This window comes from Zingiber officinale, chromosome 11B (genome assembly GCF_018446385.1).
Source record: "Zingiber officinale cultivar Zhangliang chromosome 11B, Zo_v1.1, whole genome shotgun sequence".
In the NCBI taxonomy this organism is placed as follows: domain Eukaryota; kingdom Viridiplantae; phylum Streptophyta; class Magnoliopsida; order Zingiberales; family Zingiberaceae; genus Zingiber; species Zingiber officinale.
In genome coordinates this window covers 11,546,674-11,565,906 of record NC_056007.1, presented here as the reverse complement: position 1 = coordinate 11,565,906, position 19,233 = coordinate 11,546,674, and positions in this window count along the sequence as shown.

Here is a 19,233-nt window from a genome sequence, read left to right as displayed (position 1 = left end):
AGATTTAGAGATGAGTTCATATGATGAATCATTGGATTAAGTCTTATCCGAATTGGACTTATTGAGTTAGACTCAATTGGATCTAATTGTTGGATTAAGTCCAATTCAAACTAGACTCAAGGAGTCAATTCAAATTAATGAAATGTGATTCATTGAATTTGAATTGTATGAGATTAATTGAGTAAGACTAGATTGAATTAGACTTGAGTTAGACTCAAGTGAATTAGATTTGAGTTAGACTCAAGTGAGGAGACTTGAGTTAGACTCAAGTGAGGCTTAATGAAGAAATTCATTGAATTTCAAATTCAATGAATCATGTAATTTAATTTTCAAAATTTAAATTTAAAATGAGAGGTTTTCAAATATGTCCTTAATGGAGAGTGAATGATCATTAAGGCTCATTAATGAAATTAATATACATTAAGTGTTTTCATTGGATGAAAATACTTAAGCCATTTTTCCTCTCATTTTTTGTAACTTCTTCATTGTCTTCTTCCTCTCCTCTCCTCTTGGCCGAAACCTTCTCTAGGTTGCTAGCACAACCTTAGGCGGTTTCATCTCCATCTTGTGAGTTTGTGAGACAAACGAACGCTTGTTCGTGTGGATACCGTAGAGGCGCGAACGTGAGATTGTGCTGTGATCCGAGCTGTCGGGAGTCCGTGAGCACGCTACAAAGGTATAATACTATCATGTTAGAAAACTTAGTATATGTAGTAATTTCTCTTTCCCTTCACATGGATCTTCTGGAGGAACTAGTGTTTTTCGCTGCGCGTTTGCGTGTTTAGCACATCTAGTTCCTAACAAAATCTCCCTCACCGCTCTCTCTCCCTCGCTCCCTCCGTCTCTGTCGTCCGTCGTCCGTCAGACCTCGTGCTCCTGCCGGGAAAGTTTCACTCGCATCTTCAATCTCACAGCTGCTATGAGAGTTAACACCTCTCTCAATTCCCAATGGTAATTTGTTTCATTTTAATTTGTTATTCCCCACCGTTATAGCATACATATATTAGAAGGATTAATGTTATAACGTGTAGGGACGCCGTCGACTACAAATGCCTGTAGGCTACAGCCACGTTTGCGCGTTAGTTGCTACACGTTGTAGCAGCTATAAACGTGAAGCAACCACTTGGTAAGTCATTTTTTTGGTAGCTACATTTTCTAGCAGATATTACACCTACAAATATTTAAGTTCATGTATATTAACTTGGTAAAAAATTATTTGAAATTATTTTTTATTGATGCAGCGCCTTTGCTTCACTTCTAAATGTTGCAGCAATTACTTCACAACAAACTGTCCTTGTAGCTGCTACAACTTGTAGCAGCTAACTTGGAATGGTGGTCGTAGAAGGAAGGAAGGATTTATGCTACGACGTGCAAGGCCGACGCCTGCTACAAACGCCTGCAGCCACTTGGACTTTCTTTTACTGCTACAAGTTATAGCAGCTACTTCGACAGTTAGCTGCTACATCTTGTAGCAGCTAACTGTCCATGTAGCTGCTACAATGTGTAGCAGCTACTTCGACAGTTAACTGCTACACCTTGTAGCAGTTAACTCTTCATGTAGCTGTTCAACTTGTAGCAACCGCTTGGTAAGTCATTTTTTTAGCAGCTATATTTTCTAGTAGATATTAACCCTAAAAATATTTTTTGCAGCTGTTTATCAACTTGTTAAAAAATTAATTAAAATTATTTAGGCTGTTGCAACACCTTTTCTTTGCTACTACACGTTGTAGCAGCTATTTCGACAAATAATTGCTACACCTTATAGCAACTAACTTTTCATATAGTTTTTACAACTTGTAGCAGCTAACATTCCAAGTTAGCTACTATAACGATGTAACAACTCTTTCTTCGTTTACGCTCAACAAGATGTTATTCTGCATTTTCAACCAATAATAAATCATAACAATCTCAGTTTTTTATTTAGATCAATTAAATGAGGTTCTACACGTTGTAGAAGCAACTGCAACACGTTGAAGCAGCTAGTCGTCAGAAGCTGCTACACTGTGTAGCAGTTACTTCTGATTAGCTGCTACACTTTGTAGCAGCTACCCCAGAATAGCTGCTATAACGCGTAGTAGGTACTGCTGATCTCCAAATAACCTTTTCTTATCAATTACCTTTTTATAATGATTGTGCAAATATATATACTATGCAATTACATTTTTACCCTCATTTGCCAAAGGTTTAACTCCTAAACTTGCCGTGTGAAAAATATTTCGAAAGAATTTCAATCATAGTAGATCGGTGCCCACACGATGTCTTCGTCAATCAATCTCACTGCGACGACTTGTTTCTCATCCAAATCTTCGCCTCCATCGTAAATATTCTGTTAGGGATGAAAGTTTGAGTTATGTCGTTTTGTTTAGGGGTTTGAATTTTTAGGGTTTTGATTCGTCTCCTAGCTGCTACAATAGGGTTTAATGATTTTAGGGCTTTTGGGTTTAAGATTATGGTTGAGGGAATAGAGTGTTTAAAAAATGTTTATCTTTGTTGTAGCAGCTATTGTAGTTGAATCCTATTGATTGGTACAACGTGGTTAAACCCTATAGTCCCGATTGACTTCTCACTATTATAGCAGCTACTTGACCCTAACTGCTATAATGTGTAGAGTACTCATGTTTAGCAGCAACTACTCACATTGTACTACCTAGGAGAAATTATAGACATTATAATGTATCAAATTATGGTTAAAAAATAACAGCGTAAGGTATCATAGTATGGGTGAAAACCAACTACATTGCACTGAAGGTAACTTAGTAGCACTAAGATCTTATGTATTTGTTTGACAGAATTAAATGGCGAGCCAGAGAACTGCTGCTTCCCAGGCATATCGTAAGAAAGTGCATTGGAAAAGTAATTACCCACACTTCAAGGATTTTTTTTATCATCACTATACATAAACGACCGACAGATGGAGATGATCAATGGAAGCTCATTTGCTTGGGCAGTAGTCATGCCTGAAATTATAAATATCCGAAGTCTTATACAAAATATGTTTGACAATTGAGACGTTGAAGCCAGATGTTTCATCTTTCATGATAAGGAGATTAGCTTCACAAGGAAAGATGTTTCACTGATTCTAGGACTCTTAGACCAAGGCGATGTAGTAAATTTATAGCAACATGCTGCCACCACCCCACTATTTCTTCAACACTTTAGTAATGTGGAGTGTACACAGAAGAAGTTAGAGAACAAGATGATCAGCTTCAGTAAACAATCTTCATCTGCTGAATCTGATACTCTCTTTTGTCAATTTTTAATATTGTATTCCTTTGTTTCTATTTTATTTACTACTACTAGCAGTATATCTAGATTACCAGTAGAGTCACTAATAGATTGTGTAGATGATTTTGTTAATTTGGGTAGGTATAATTGGTGTAAGGCTGTATATGACTTTATGAGCTCACAACTGGGGGTGATTGGTGTGATGCTTTCATAGAGGCCGAAACCAGAGGGTCTTGCAGGAAATCAAGCTCCCATGTTCAAAAGGTTCGCACATCTCCTAGCTGTAAGTGCTTAAATATAATGATAGTCTCATAAGATTTATATAGAAAATATCTTATTTAAACAATTTTATTGTATTGCAAGTCTGGATGTGTAAACATGTCAGAATAATGAATCCTTATAGATAACATGTCCTTCCAAAAATATGCAAATGGAAGTAGTCAGGCTCCCATGTGGAGACAATAAAGTCTAGGATCGCAGAATTACCTGCTGCCAAAATAATTACAGCGCTGTAGCAGTTAACTCGATGGCCAAGCGGGCTTTCTACTGGTCTGCATAAAATTGATAGGAGTGGGCTTTCATCCCTGATCTGCACTAACTGCTACACAGTGTAATAGCTACTTATGAGAAGCTGTTACACGTTGTAGCAAATCACTTTAATAATGGATCTTGATAAAGTTTGACTTATAATTATCTTTGTTATACTGGATCCTGATTGGTAACTGCTACAACATGAAGTCTGTGTTGTAGCAGTTATGGACCAGTAACTGCTACAACATCAACTTGAATAAAATTAAATTTCACCAACTCCTCTCGTTGCATTTAATGTGTTATTTGAAAATAATTTTTCAGTTCCTACAATGGTGTTTATGTCTACCACAAACTAGCTGCTACAACGTGGACCTCATGTTCTGTGTTTGCGAGTTTGATCATTATTCATGAGTCCACTTGAATTTACCACTTCAAGATATGGCAACATACTTAAGAAATAAAATAGTAATAATATATACAAAAATAAATTAATTGGGTGATTAAAAATTACTGGCAGTAGCTGCTACATGATGTAGCAGCTACTTAGGAGTAAGATAACAAGGTGTAATGCCTATAAAATACATTTATACCTTTACATGAGAAAATATTGTCAATAAATTTACATTTCGATTACATCGTAAGTTTAATATTGAACAGTGTTCAGAACCCCCATGATCGCTTACATTGCTCTCATAAGTTGTATAATGTTATTTTCATATTGGCAGAGTTGTGTCCACAGTCTTCTCCATGAGGGAACACCCTTCATCAACGTACAGAGTGTTGTGAACATCAACCAGCTTATATCATTTTCCACCTCCCTCGCATCCTTTGGTCGTGGTTGGGAAAAGTTCTTCAAGGTGATCACCCTCTCCTAATCCACTCCATAAGCGGCCTAACCTCTTCAACATACACGCATCGGGGCTAGACGCTAGTGATCGCTTTAAAGAAATTTCTTTACGAACATGGAAGCTTTCACTAGACGGTGGAATGTAACAAGACTGCTTTGTCCTTCCCCATTTGGGAGCAAGATACACTTCAAGATTTACAATGAATGACATGAAGAAAATGACTAAGGTGGTGTCTGTTAGGACCTTCGGATAGCGGCTAGAGAGGGGGGGTGTGAATAGCCGACCTCAAATTATCGTTTCTTCCTACAATTTAGGTTAGCGCAGCGGAAATACAATGTAGAAACGAAAGTGGAGAAGATCAAACCTCAAACACGATGATGTAACGAGGTTCGGAGATGATACTCCTACTCATCGGCGTGTCCGTAAGGTGGACGAAGCCTATCAATCCGTCGGTGGATGAGACCCCGGAAAACCGGCTAATAGAAACTCCTTCTGGGTGGAGAAACCTCGCCACAAACTTCTTGCAACAGCAAGATAGGAGTACAAAGGTACAACACAATACAAAGGCAATAAGAATGGAAAAGCACAGCTTGCCTTCTCGTCGACTGGATGAAGCAGCAACTTCACGAAACACCTACAACAGCAGGAACCAGCCGAAGGAAGCTTCCACGAAGCTTCAGGAAAATGAGAGCTCAGCAAAGCTCTGATTGCAGTAAGATTAGAAAGAAAAGAGAGGCCGTTTCCTTCTACTGTAGAGGCACTCGACCCCTTTATATCCCTTATATCCCTGAACCTGCGAACCTGCGAAGAGAGGAGAAGACACATCAGAAATCTAGCCGTTGTGACTCAATGGCTAGAGCTGGACCGATCAGGCTCCACCCTGATCGGTCCAGACCTTCTCTGATCGGTCTTGGGACCGATCAGGACCTATTCTGATCGGTCCCCAGACCGATCAACACGCTTCACAGAGAGTTGCCCAACTCTCTGATCGGTCTGTGGACCGATCAGGACTCAGGTGGATCGGTCCACAGACCGATCCCCCTCTTTCTTCTCCCGATCTTCTTCGCTTCTGTATGATTACTGATCGGTCACCAAACCGATCAGGTAATTTACAGAAACACACTGTTTGGTTACTGATCGGTCACCAGACCGATCAGTCAACCAGCGTATCACTGGATCGGTCACCAGACCGATCCAGGTTTAGAGCTCCCAGCCCTAAACCCTACATGGTCCTGAGAACGAGCTACCGAGCCCTCTCTGACCTAGTCCGGAGAACGAGCTACCGAGCCCTCTCTGACCACAGTTCGGAGAACGAGCTCCCAAGCCCTCTCCGACTTCCCATGCCAAGTTTCCTTGGACTTTTCCGTGCCAAGTCTCCATACTTGGACTTTTCTCGTGCCAAGCTCCCTGCTTGGACTTTTCTCGTGCCAAGCTCCCTGCTTGGACTTTTCCGTGCCAAGTCTCCATACTTGGACTTTTCTCGTGCCAAGCTCCCTGCTTGGACTTTTCACCAGATGTCTGGTCAACCTTGACCTATTTGGATTTCCCTTGCTTGGCTTCACTCACCAGAACTTTCTAACTGCCTGGCTTCACTCACCAGGACTTTCCCTTGTCTGGCTTCACTCACCAGAACTTTCCAACTGCCTGGCTTCACTCACCAGGACTTTCCCTTGCCTGGCTTCACTCACCAGGACTTTCACCTGGCTTCACTCACCAGGATTTTCCAACTACCTGGCTTCACTCACCAGGACTTTCCCTTGCCTGGCTTCACTCACCAGGATTTCCCGAATCAGGTCGACTCACCTCGGGTCAACCAGGTCAACCTTGACCAAAGATTGCACCCACACTCTCCCAAGTTTGTATTCTGTCAAACATCAGAATACAACTTTTCTATTCTCGTCAAACATCAAAATAGAACTTTTCTATTCTCGTCAAACATCAAAATACAACTCGAGTCAGGTCAACTCGAGTCAGGTCAACCAGGTCAACCTTGACCTAAGGTTGTACCAACAATCTCCCCCTTTTTGATGTTTGACAAAAACCATAATCAAGTTAGGTTAACCCGATAACCTAACTTAGGTTTTCCAATGTTCTTCCTTGAACATTCTCCCCAAACTCTAATGTTCTTCCTTGAACATTCTTTGGACATTCTCCCATTCTCCCCCTTTTTGACACACATCAAAAAGAGTGAATCAAGGTCAAGAGTTTCTTCCTAATGAAAGTCCCATACCTTTCATTGAAACCCTTAAATTCCCCCTTGATACTAAAGTCAACAATCAACTTAGTGATAATCTCATATCACTAAAGTCTTTAGAGTAAAAACTCCCCCTAAAAGTCAACTCCCCCTTGACTAATAGGTAAAACTCCCCCTAAAGGTCAACTCCCCCTTGACCATTGCACCAACAATGTCTTGGAGAGTTTCAACCCTTTAGAAATCCAAAACACAAACTGTGTTTTAACTTTCAGCTGAAATTTCAGACAACACAGTCGAAAATCAGCATTTTGGCACGCTCTGATCGGTCACCAGACCGGTCAGACCTCACTGGATCCACACTTCCCTGGATCGGTCCAGTGACCGATCCAGACCTCCCTGGACCGATCAGCATCCCGTCTGATCGGTCCACAAATCTCTAATAGGGATTTCTGATTTTTCTCCTGAAATTCAGAAACCCCTAAAAAATCACAAAAAATTCCAAAAATTATAAAATTTTGAGGATACATTCCTCATAACATATATTATCATGGAAAAATAGTTTTCTATGAAAATAACTTCCATTTTCAAATCTTGATACAAAGTTCGAAAAACTTTGAAATAGCACAAGGTTAATCCATCTTTGTATCAACTTGCTCAATGATGAATGCTATCACTAGAAAAGCTTCATCAAGGTTTTTCAAATCAATTTTGAAATGATTTTAAACCATTCAATTTAGGACCACAATCTTAGGGCTAAATGTACATGACTTGTACACAAGCTTTCCCTATGATCCTCAATTACGAACTAGGCTTATCTAGGTACAAGAGCTATCACCTTGATCCTAACTCATAATCTTAATATCTCACACACATCTAAGGTGTATCAAACACATCCAAGTCAATTTTGATGTGAGATATGAGTTTAGGTCATCTTAAGCTAAGTTCTCATGCATTTTCTAAACAACAATTTGATTTCTATATCAAATTGAGTTTTTATCCTTAAATCAATTTAATTGATCATAAATGCAAGAGATGATGACATGGCATAAAATGATATCATAAGTGAAAACATGTGCCAATGTCATGATGTCATGTCATAAAGTATGAAACTTAAATAAGGCATGACATATAACTAACCTAAGCATTATCATGACATTTCAAATGATAATAAAATAAATATGCTGTCATGACATGGCATATGACAAACAATATATGGCAAATAACATATAAAGGTATAGAAAATACCTAATTCAAGCTTTAGTTGCCATTTTTGATAATTTTGATCATTTTGCCATAAATTCTATATTCCTAAGTGTAATAGACCTAAAATCATATACCAAAGATTTTTAGATCACTATGTGCCAATTAGATTGACTCTAGAAAACTCCTCAAATGTGACTGGCACATCCTAATCACCTTAGGAATAACTTTCCATTTCATTTTCAAGGCTTGATTACACCTTGAATATTCCTAAAATGCCACCTTTTGCCATGAGTAGGTTAACTACCTATCCAATTAAGGTTGGCACACCCTAAACCATCTAGCGTGATGAAATCACGCTCCTAGGAACCCAATACCTATTGGAGCTCATTGGGTTCACTAAATATTCACTAGGGATGACTTCCCTAGCAACCCTCCTAATTGTTAGGATCGATGGTCACGGCTAGAGAGGGGGGGTGTGAATAGCCGCCCCAAATCGTTCGTTTCGTTCTACAAATCAAGGTTAGCGCAGCGGAAATAAACAATAGAAACGACAACGGAGAATAGCAAACCTCAAACTCGTCGATGTAACGAGGTTCGGAGATGAAACTCCTATTCCTCGGCGTGTCCGTAAGGTGGACGAAGCCTATCAATCCGTCGGTGGATGAGTCCCCGGAAAACCGGCTAATGTAACACTCCTTCTGGGTGGAGAAACCTCGCCATAATGTTTTGCAAAAGCAATATAGGAGTAGAAAGCAGCTTAAACACGATGATGTAACGAGGTTCGGAGATGATACTCCTACTCCTCGACGTGTCCGTAAGGTGGACGAAGCCTATCAATCCGTCGGTGGATGAGACCCCGGAAAACCGGCTAATAGAAACTCCTTATGGGTGGAGAAACCTCACCACAAACTTCTTGCAACAGCAAGATAGGAGTACAAAGATACAGCACAATACAAAGGCAGTAAGAATGTAAAAACACAGCTTGCCTTCTCGTCGACTGGATGAAGCAGCAACTTCACGAAACACCTACAACAGCAGGAACCAGCCGAAGGAAGCTTCCACGAAGCTTCAGGAAAATGAGAGCTCAGCAAAGCTCTGATTGCAGTAAGATCAGAAAGAAAAGAGAGGTCGTTTCCTTCTACTGTAGAGGCACTCTACCCCTTTATATCCCTTATATCCCTGAACCTGCGAACCTGCGAAGAGGGGAGAAGACACAGCAGAAATCTAGCCGTTGTGACTCAACGGCTAGAGCTGGACCGATCAGGCTCCACCCTGATCGGTCCAGACCTTCTCTGATCGGTCTTGGGACCGATCAGGACCTATTCTGATCGGTCCCCAGACCGATCAACACGCTTCACAGAGAGTTGCCCAACTCTCTGATCGGTCTGTGGACCGATCAGGACTCAGGTGGATCGGTCCACAGACCGATCCCCCTCTTTCTTCTCCCGATCTTCTTCGCTTCTGTATGATTACTGATCGGTCACCAAACCGATTAGGTAATTCACAGAAACACACTGTTTGGTTACTGATCGGTCACCAGACCAATCAGTCAACCAGCGTATCACTGGATCGGTCACCGGACCGATCCAGGTTTAGAGCTCCCAGCCCTAAACCCTACCTGGTCCTGAGAATGAGCTACCGAGCCCTCTCTGACCTAGTCCGGAGAACGAGCTACCGAGCCCTTTCCGACTCTAACCGGTCCAGAGAACGAGCTACCGAGCCCTCTCTGACCACAGTTCGGAGAACGAGCTCCTAAGCCCTCTCCGACTTCCCATGCCAAGTTTCCATACTTGGACTTTTCCGTGCCAAGTCTCCATACTTGGACTTTTCCAGTGCCAAACTCCCTGCTTGGACTTTTCTCGTGCCAAGCTCCCTGCTTGGACTTTTCCGTGCCAAGTCTCCATACTTGGACTTTTCTCGTGCCAAGCTCCCTGCTTGGACTTTTCACCAGATATCTGGTCAACCTTGACCTATCTGGATTTCCCTTGCCTGGCTTCACTCACCAGAACTTTCCAACTGCCTGGCTTCACTCACCAGGACTTTCCCTTGCCTGGCTTCACTCACCAGAACTTTCCAACTGCCTGGCTTCACTCACCAGGACTTTCCCTTGCCTGGCTTCACTCACCAGGACTTTCACCTGGCTTCACTCACCAAGATTTTCCAACTGCTTGGCTTCACTCACCAGGACTTTCCAACTGTCTGGCTTCACTCACCAGGACTTTCCCTTGCCTGGCTTCACTCACCAGGACTTTCACCTGGCTTCACTCACCAGGATTTCCCGAATCAGGTCGACTCACCTCGGGTCAACCAGGTCAACCTTGACCAAAGATTGCACCCACAATCTCCCAAGTTTGTATTCCGTCAAACATCATAATACAACTTTTCTATTCTCGTCAAACATCAAAATAGAACTTTTCTATTCTCGTCAAACATCAAAATACAACTCGAGTCAGGTCAACCTTGACCTAAGGTTGTACCAACAGTGTCGAGAAAATGTCATCATTCCGTGAATAAGCTACTCATTTCCATTGGGATGTCATGAACGAAGCCACCCTCTATTATTTAGGGACACTACAGCGCTATACAATTCAATCATGGAATAGGTGTACTCACAAGCCTATAGTTTCCCTTCTAACAATGCAGGATTTTACCAGGAGAGGTAGTCACGGGTTATGATTTATGACAGATATGACTAGTTATATGGGTTATGACAGCTATGAGTGGTCATTTTATGGACGATGAGAGAGTAATGGACCAGATTTAGTAGGTTGCCATTAATTCATTTATATGTCTCCATAAAATCATTTTTTTTAATTTATATAAGTAACCATTTAATAATTAATCGAGATTAGGCCTTGTTACCTGCATTGGCAGCAGCTGCTACACGTTGTAGTAACTCACGTCTCTGGAGTCGCTACTTCAAGTTGTATCAGCTAACTGAAACACAGTGTAGTAGCTACTCTTGAGAAGCTGCTACACGTTATAGCAGCTTGGGGTAACTATATGCTACAGGTTGTATCCTTGATTATCTTTATTGGACGTCTCGGCTGATAAACAGGTAATTAATTTCATAGGTAGCTGCTACAACACTGTAGCAGCTACTTGGAATGATAGCTGCTACAAATCTGTAGTAGCTAACTCAACGATTAGCTGCTACAATATTGTAACAGTTAGGGTCAAGTATGATAGCTGCTACAAATCTATAGAGCGGCGTATGTATAAGCTACCTTGCCTATAATTAGAGATTAACTGCTATAATAGAATATTTACAAACATTTCCGTTCCTTATCTATACATTTGGTTTTCTCTTTTGATTTTTACGCAAGGTAAGATTTACTCAAACCGTCACCTTTTTCCTAAAATAACACGATTTCTATGCTATTATTCTATTAATGATCTAAGATGTCTTACCTAATGTCTCTCTCTATGTTGTAGCAGCTACGGATCGATAGCTGCTACAACATGAAGTCATATATTGTAGCTGTTTCCGACCCTGAACTGCTACAACATCAACTTGAAAACCTGCTTTCTTAGAAGCCCAGTAGTGGATGTGTGAATACAACTATTCCCACATGTGATTTTTATTTGGATAAAAAAAATGAGCTTGTACACATTGTATCAACTTAATGTATAAAGAGCCGCAGCACGATGTAGCAGCTTCTCAAGAGTAGCTGCTACACTGTATAGCAATTACTTCGGATTAGCTGCTACACTGTGTATTAATAACTCAATGGCCAGTTATATAATTTAAATAGTGTGGAAATTTGAGTAGAATGAGTGATTAAATATTAGCTACTATACGCTGTAACAGTTAGTGCGGATTAGCTGCTACAATTGTAGCAGCTACTTCAGAAACGTGATCTACTACAAAGTGTAGTATCTACTGCCCATTCAACTAACAAGCTTTATTCTGTATTAATAAATCAATGGTCACTTATATAATTTGAAATTATTGAATTTATGGAGACCATCAGTCCCATCAATTAATTAATGTCAGAAAGAGGGATGGTGACGAAAGGAAGTTTTATGAAAAAATGATTTTCTTATAACCAAAATTTAGGTTTATGTGATACACTCTGATTCTTATTGGAATAATAGTGTAAGATTCAGAGTAGAAAGAAAACCATCTGTAATTAATAATAATCGCTCACCGAGAGTTTGGTAAACCTAGCCTCATAACGCAAAAGGTAAGGTGTTAGAACCTACAACAATAGTATCATAATTATAAGCCGCAATTTATCAAGATTTAGTAATATGGTTAAATAAAAACTAGAATATACCAGCTATAGATGCCAAATTTTCTTCATAGGATTCATCATCGTTGGTATTATCTTTCTCTGTAGCAGTTGATCTGACAATCGACTCGTCATTAACTTTACTATTAATGGATAAAAATCATATATGCTCAGCTAAATTTATACTATAAATGTATAAATAATAGACGCATATCCTTGCTACAATAATGGACAGTTGCGCTTGTCGTGTGAGACACCTCGGTGACCACATCCATGACATAGCCTAAACTTTGAGGTTGATGTCTCTTTTGAAGATTTCAATCTTTTCCCACAACCCTTTGCCCTTACTAAAGAAGGATCAACAATAGAGGGGGCCCCATTGATACCTTTCTTCTTTTAACTTTGGTTGTCACATTTTCTGCTAATGTTCAGCTCTTGAATTTTACTATATATACAATCGAATTAGACATCCAAAAAGTTTGTCCCCTCACCAGTCAAAGGTGCATTGTCGATCACTACTGAAGTTTTATAGGACAACCTCGAGTGTCTTGCCATTAATTTCGCATTTGGACTGCCGATGGAAGTTTCCTCACTAAAATCATAGATTGCCCCAACCTTGGCATTTCTTGTCCATCCGTTGAGTATGTACTTATCAGGCAGTAGAAACACATAGTTAATACGGAAAAAAGCTAACATATCCCTACATAGAATGCCCTCGAACTCAAATTTACTACAACTACATGATATGTAGTCTATATGTTTGTCATGCGTGAGGACCCTTGGTTTTGCAGATGAACCACTTTGAAAATTCATGACATGGTAACCCACTAAATCACCAACTATATATGCTTGTTGCACATAATAACCATGACTCATACTCATTTGACTTTGAAAATCCAACTATTTTGTTTTGGTGTACACCCTAACCATTTGAGATTCCATAGGCCAGTTTGTCTTAATCTTTGGCTGCTCGACCATATCAATATGGTCGGCAACTAACTCATTGTGTTTTTGGTGTCACAATGCTCTATTGAAACGTGTGATAAAATCCATTAATGAATTCTTGTGTGATACATACTTCTTGAAAAATAAATGTGAGCATTTAGATCGATGACAACTTGACATTCCAGCAGAAAATACATGGCTAAAAAATAATGGGACCCACCTTTATTGTAATTCATACATCAATGTTAACCAATTATTTTTCTCCAAGCCAGAACACCTGATAACTTCTTCCCATGACTTCACAAATTCATCAGGGGTTGAGGAGTTAACAATTACATCCTTTATAGTTTGATAGTAGTTGCAAAAAGTCAAACAAGATAATTTATCGGGAAATTTATTAAGTATGTGCCACAAACAATATCGATCCACTGTGCGAGGAAAAACTTGGGCAATGGCCTTCGTCAACGCTGGATCCTGATCAGTGATGATTACAGTTGGTGGACCTTTAGGCATGACTTCTATGAACTTCTTAAGCAATCAAACAAACGATTTAGTTTTCTCATTACTTAGAAAGGCACAACCAAATACAATGCTCTCATGATGATGATTAACTCCTACGAAGGATGCAAAAATCAACCCATATTTGTTGGTGTTATATGTGGTATCAAATACAACTGCATCACCAAAGACAATGTATGCCCTCCTTGATACATGATCCGTCCAGAAACACCTAGTGAATCTTTCTGTTAAATCAATCTCATAATCATATAAAAAGGTTGAATTCTTCTCTTTATCAGTTGCAAATAACTCAATCAGTGTTTCGACATCAATTTCCTTTTGTTCATCGCTCAGGTCTTTCTCAAAGTTTATAATATCCCGTCTGTGTAACCTAGGTGCTCAGGTCCTTTAGAATCTATCTCCAATAATCGAACTTGTTGACAAATTAGCACATTAGCCTCTGAAAACTGCTGTGTTATTGTTGGGATGTATACTATAAGCCTAGCTTTTATATGAACATCTATTTTTAAGATATTTTGAAATGAGAATCGCTTTGGTCAAATGTCTGTATTTTATATTTATATATATATCAATGCAGTTGTCCATTTAATTTATATTGTAGATAACATGATGTGTGGTATCACACAGAAGATCATGTTATCGGTTCCTTATAAATTATAAATAGTAGCTTACAACCAAGATGGATAGGGACAAACCATTGGAATGGTTATAGTGTAATTTGGTATTAGTTTGTCTTGACTATAAAATTACACTAGTACACTATGTGTGTATTGAGTAGGACCATTTGAGGTTGTTCGATTTATACTGACTGCATAAAATAACAAAACCTCTATTATTATGGATGTGCGTACTCTTAATCCCGATATAATAACAAATACAAATGCTTAATATTTATTTCTTTAACTTATCAATGGGTGACATTTATTCGTTAAATCAATAGGCCCGATAAGTTGGGAGATAGTACCATTTATATGATGTGTTGTTGATTATAAAGGAAAACTGTGCCCTATTTATTTAGGTTGATGATGTCCCCTTGAGGAGCTCATAAGGATTATCATGTAAACCCTGCAGGTGGACTTAGTCCGACATGATAATAAAGTTGAGTGGTACTACTCTTGGAGTCAGATGTTAATTAAGTGAGTTGTTAGTAACTCATTTAATTAACGGGCATACGATATCTTAAACACAGGGAGATTAATGCACTCATAATAAGTAGGAGCCCATATTGTAAAATGAGATTGATGCGGTAGTTCAATAATGACCCTATAGTGGTATGAGTTATTATTGATGAACTTGAGTTGGATGTTCGGGTAGAACACAGGAAGCTCACGTCCATCAGGAGGTCAAAATCAATTCCTCCTCTAGGTCCCTGTTGTAGCCTCTATATATAAAGTCTTGCATCCACCCATCCATAACCGGGTTTGGTTTAACTTGGTTTGATTTAACTTAACTTGGTTTAGTTTAATTTAACTTGGTTTGCCCCCCCCCCCCCCCCCCCCCCCTTCTCCTTTGGTGGCCGGCACCCCTTCCCATCCACTTGTGGGTGGCGTCTTGAAGAAAGGGAAGAAGAGCAAGGAAAGCAAGAAGAGAAAGAAGAGGAAGAAGAGAAAGAAGAGGAAGAAGAAGAGAAGGAAGAAGATTAGAACGTACTCTATCCTAGCGACTCTTTTGTGGCCGACGATTTTGAAAGAGAAGAAAAGAGGGTGGTGTTATCTTGGTAGATCGTCGCCCACATGACGTCCAAGAAGAGGAGAGGAATACGACAGAAGATCTTGAGGTCTTTAGCTACGAAGAAAGGTACAACTAGTTCTTTTATTCCGCTGTGCAATTAGTTCATTTTTCTTTGTATGGATCCTGAACACCAACACAAGAGGCCAACGATCTTGTGCTTCGATCAAGGTGCGCTTTGATCAATCAAGAACTTGCTTGATTGATCAAACACATGTCTGATCGAGCATGTGGGTTGCTAGGAAAGGTTCTGTACTCGTACAAATTTTTGTATAGGGGATTTACATAGAACTGAATTCCCAGCGCCAACAGTTAATACTTTCTTGGCTTTAGAAATATGGCGATGTGAGCGAAGCAAATGCACCTTCGAAGGAGTGGAGAGTGGATGATTATGACTTTCCATAAATTTTGTAACAATCCAGTTTGGTCCGGTCTGTTCTGTAATAAGTGAAAGTTTTGACCTACATCCAGTCCTTATTTCATCACATGCTATTTCCTTTACACTGTCAACTTGTGATTCTTTTTTTCGTTTATCATCTGTATGTCTTTCTTTAAAGCATACAAATTGTTTCTATTCAACTTCATTTGTCCTCTTATTTTTCTTACTGTCGTCTAATCTTGCACTAAATCCGACTTCATGTGAATATTGATTATAGAACGAAAATGTCTCCTCTAATGATGGAAATTTCATCCCAATTCGTGGTTTTAGATCTTTAGTAACTTGGGGAATGTATAGCTGATTAGCATCACAGGTGTCTTCCACTGCTAGAGAATGACATATTTAGCTTCAAATAAATTTATAAATTTCAATCAATGATGAAGATTAATTAGGAGAAAATATAATATAGAGGAAATATTTAAATGCCCGTAGAGTTAACTATGCTATTCTAGAAGGCGATTCAAAAATATATAAACCCTAAATGTTCAAACCCTAATTCCTAAGTGAAGAATCAAATTAACTTACGACAGGGACGAAGATTTGAAGGCGAAAGCCAAACGTCGCAATGAAGTTGGTAGACGAAACGACGATTGCTACTTCCGAACTTAGTATGGGTTAGTAGTGGTCATGTTCGTGGAAGCTTGGACAAAAGGGTAAATAGTCTATCAATTTAACATTTTAGTAATTGCGGGAGAAGTAATATATACACGGTGTAGCAGCAACTACTGCCTAACTGCTACAGCGTGCAGTAGTAAGTTATTTGTCGAAACAAAACCTGCTACATCGTTGTAGCAACTAACATTCCAAGTAGGCTACTACACATTGTAGCAGCGACATGGACAGTTAGCTGCTATAGGGTGTGACAGTTATTTGTCCAAGTAGCTGCTAGAACGTGTAGCGGTAAAGCACAGTCGGTGCAGCAGGAAAAAAAATTTAAAATCATTTTTTACCAAGTTGATATACAGCTACAAAAATAATTTTAGGAGTAATATCTGCTAGAAAATAAAGCTACTAATAAAACGACTTACCGAGTGACTGCTATATGTTATAACAGCTACATGGACAGTTAACTACTACATGATGTAGCAGTTAATTGTCGAAGTAGCTACTATAACTTGTAGCATCCTACTATGGGACCCTGTGGGATGGACTCAGAAATTTTGTTTTTGGTTGAATCCCCGTCTCATGTGAGGAATATTCCGCTAATTTAACTTTGACCCAGACTTTGACCGCCACATCACCTATACTTTGACTGCCATGTTATCCTCCTCATTCGTTTGATAAACATTGATCGTTCGAGAAACTTCAAATCGACTACAGTCATCCCGTGACCCCCCCCCCCCCCCCCCCCAAAACCCGGTGTCCCATGACCTGATTAAAAAGGGGGGGGGGGGTAACTGATTAAAATCGGTTACCTTTGGTCATTCTCGTTGCACTGATCTTACTTTTTCTTTCTCCATCTTCTCCTGGGTATATTGTCAAGAGCTATAAATTCAGATTTTCCCCCATGACCTCAACTATTATCCAAGAAAGTGTGATCCCTAGCACATGTGATGCAAGATCTGGATCTTCATCACTCACACGGGGGAGAACTTGAGGTGCGTCTATCTACTGCTCATTCCTAAATTCGAGCTGAAGTCGCCTTAAGGGAAAAAACCTATTTGGACTTAGAGCAAAGGACTGCCAAACTGGATAACTTGGGATTGAAGCTTGCTTCCGCGATCACCATCTTGACAAAGAAGACCCAAGCAGATGGTCGACTAATATCGCAATAGCAGCAAGATTTGGAGCAGCAAGCAGATAAAATAAAGTCCTTATAATATAAATTAAACCGAGCCAACTCAGAGATAGCCTCTCTTTCACAGACCTGCGAAGGTAAGTCTCATAAACATAGGCAGATGGAGCAAGCATCTCATCTTTATCCAGCATATTATTCAGCCACACGCCCCTATCTGGGGTAGGAGGAACAATCTGGTACCTCCATGAGACACCGAAACAACTATTAAAGCGGCCATCCATCTATTGAAAAATATTGAATTCCAGGGCGTGTACGTTGTATTGTAAATCATATTATTATATAATTCTATTCATGTATATCAAACCCAACTATAGTCTCCAAGTCTTTCTTTGTTTACGCTCAATAAGATGTTAGTCTGTCGATCTTAGTTTTTTATTTAGATCACTTAAATTGAGCTTCTACATGTTTTATTAGTTAACGTATAATTACTTACAAGCTCTACATATTGTAGCAGCTACTGCAGCACATTGCAGCAGCTAGTTGTTAGAAGCTGCTACAACGTGTAGTAGCTTCTCAAGAGCAGTGCTACACTGTGTAACAATTACTACGGATTAGCTACTACACATTTTTGAAGAAACTCCAGACATGTGAGCTGCCACATCGTGTAGCAGTTACTACGGATTAGCTGCTACACATTGTTTTAGCTACTCCAGAGTTGTGAGCTGCCACAACATGTAGAAGCAACTAACAAGCAAAGACGCTGCAAGCTACTTTTCTCGCCACTCTCTATCTCGCCGGTCGCTCTCTCGCCCTCGTCTATTCCAGTTTCACCGACGTTTTCAATCTCACGTCTACTATTGTGCTTACCACCTCTCTATTACTAACATACAGATGATAAACGTGTAACAGCTAACTCGACAGTTAGTTGTTACAACATTGTAGCAACTACGTGGAATGATACCTGCTACAATGCTAAAATAGCTACTGCAATGGTTAGCTTCTACAATGCTATAGCAGCAACTGTCATGGTTACCTGCTACAACGTTTTAGCAGCTACTTGAAATGTTAACTGCTATAATGTTGTAAAGGGGAAAAAATAAGACCTTTTGAAAGGGCATACAAATGATAAACGGAAAAAATTTGTATGCTTTAACATCTACCCTCACAGAAATCAGAATAATCACAACAGCTAGTTGGCAGTAGTTGTTACATAATATAGTAGTTACTTACGTGTAAGAAAATAAGGTGTAACAGCTATAATTTACATTTATACCTTTATTGACAAAATATTGTGAATAAAATTATATTTCGATTACATCATGAGTTTAATATTGAACACAGTATTTAGAACCCCTATGAGTACTCACATTGTTCTCACAAGTTGTGTCATTTTCGTATTGGTCGAGTTGCATCCACAGTATTCTCCATAAGCGATCACCCTTGATCAACGTACTCGGTGTTCTGAGCACTATACACCATGTGTTATTTTCCATCTCCCTCATGTCCTTTGGTCGGGGATGGGAAAAATTCGTAAAGGTGAACATCCTATGGTTACTCCAAGAGGATTCCTCAGGGCATTCCATAGGCTCTTCGTCGTGAACACATGATTTTGGGCAGAAGTTCGACCA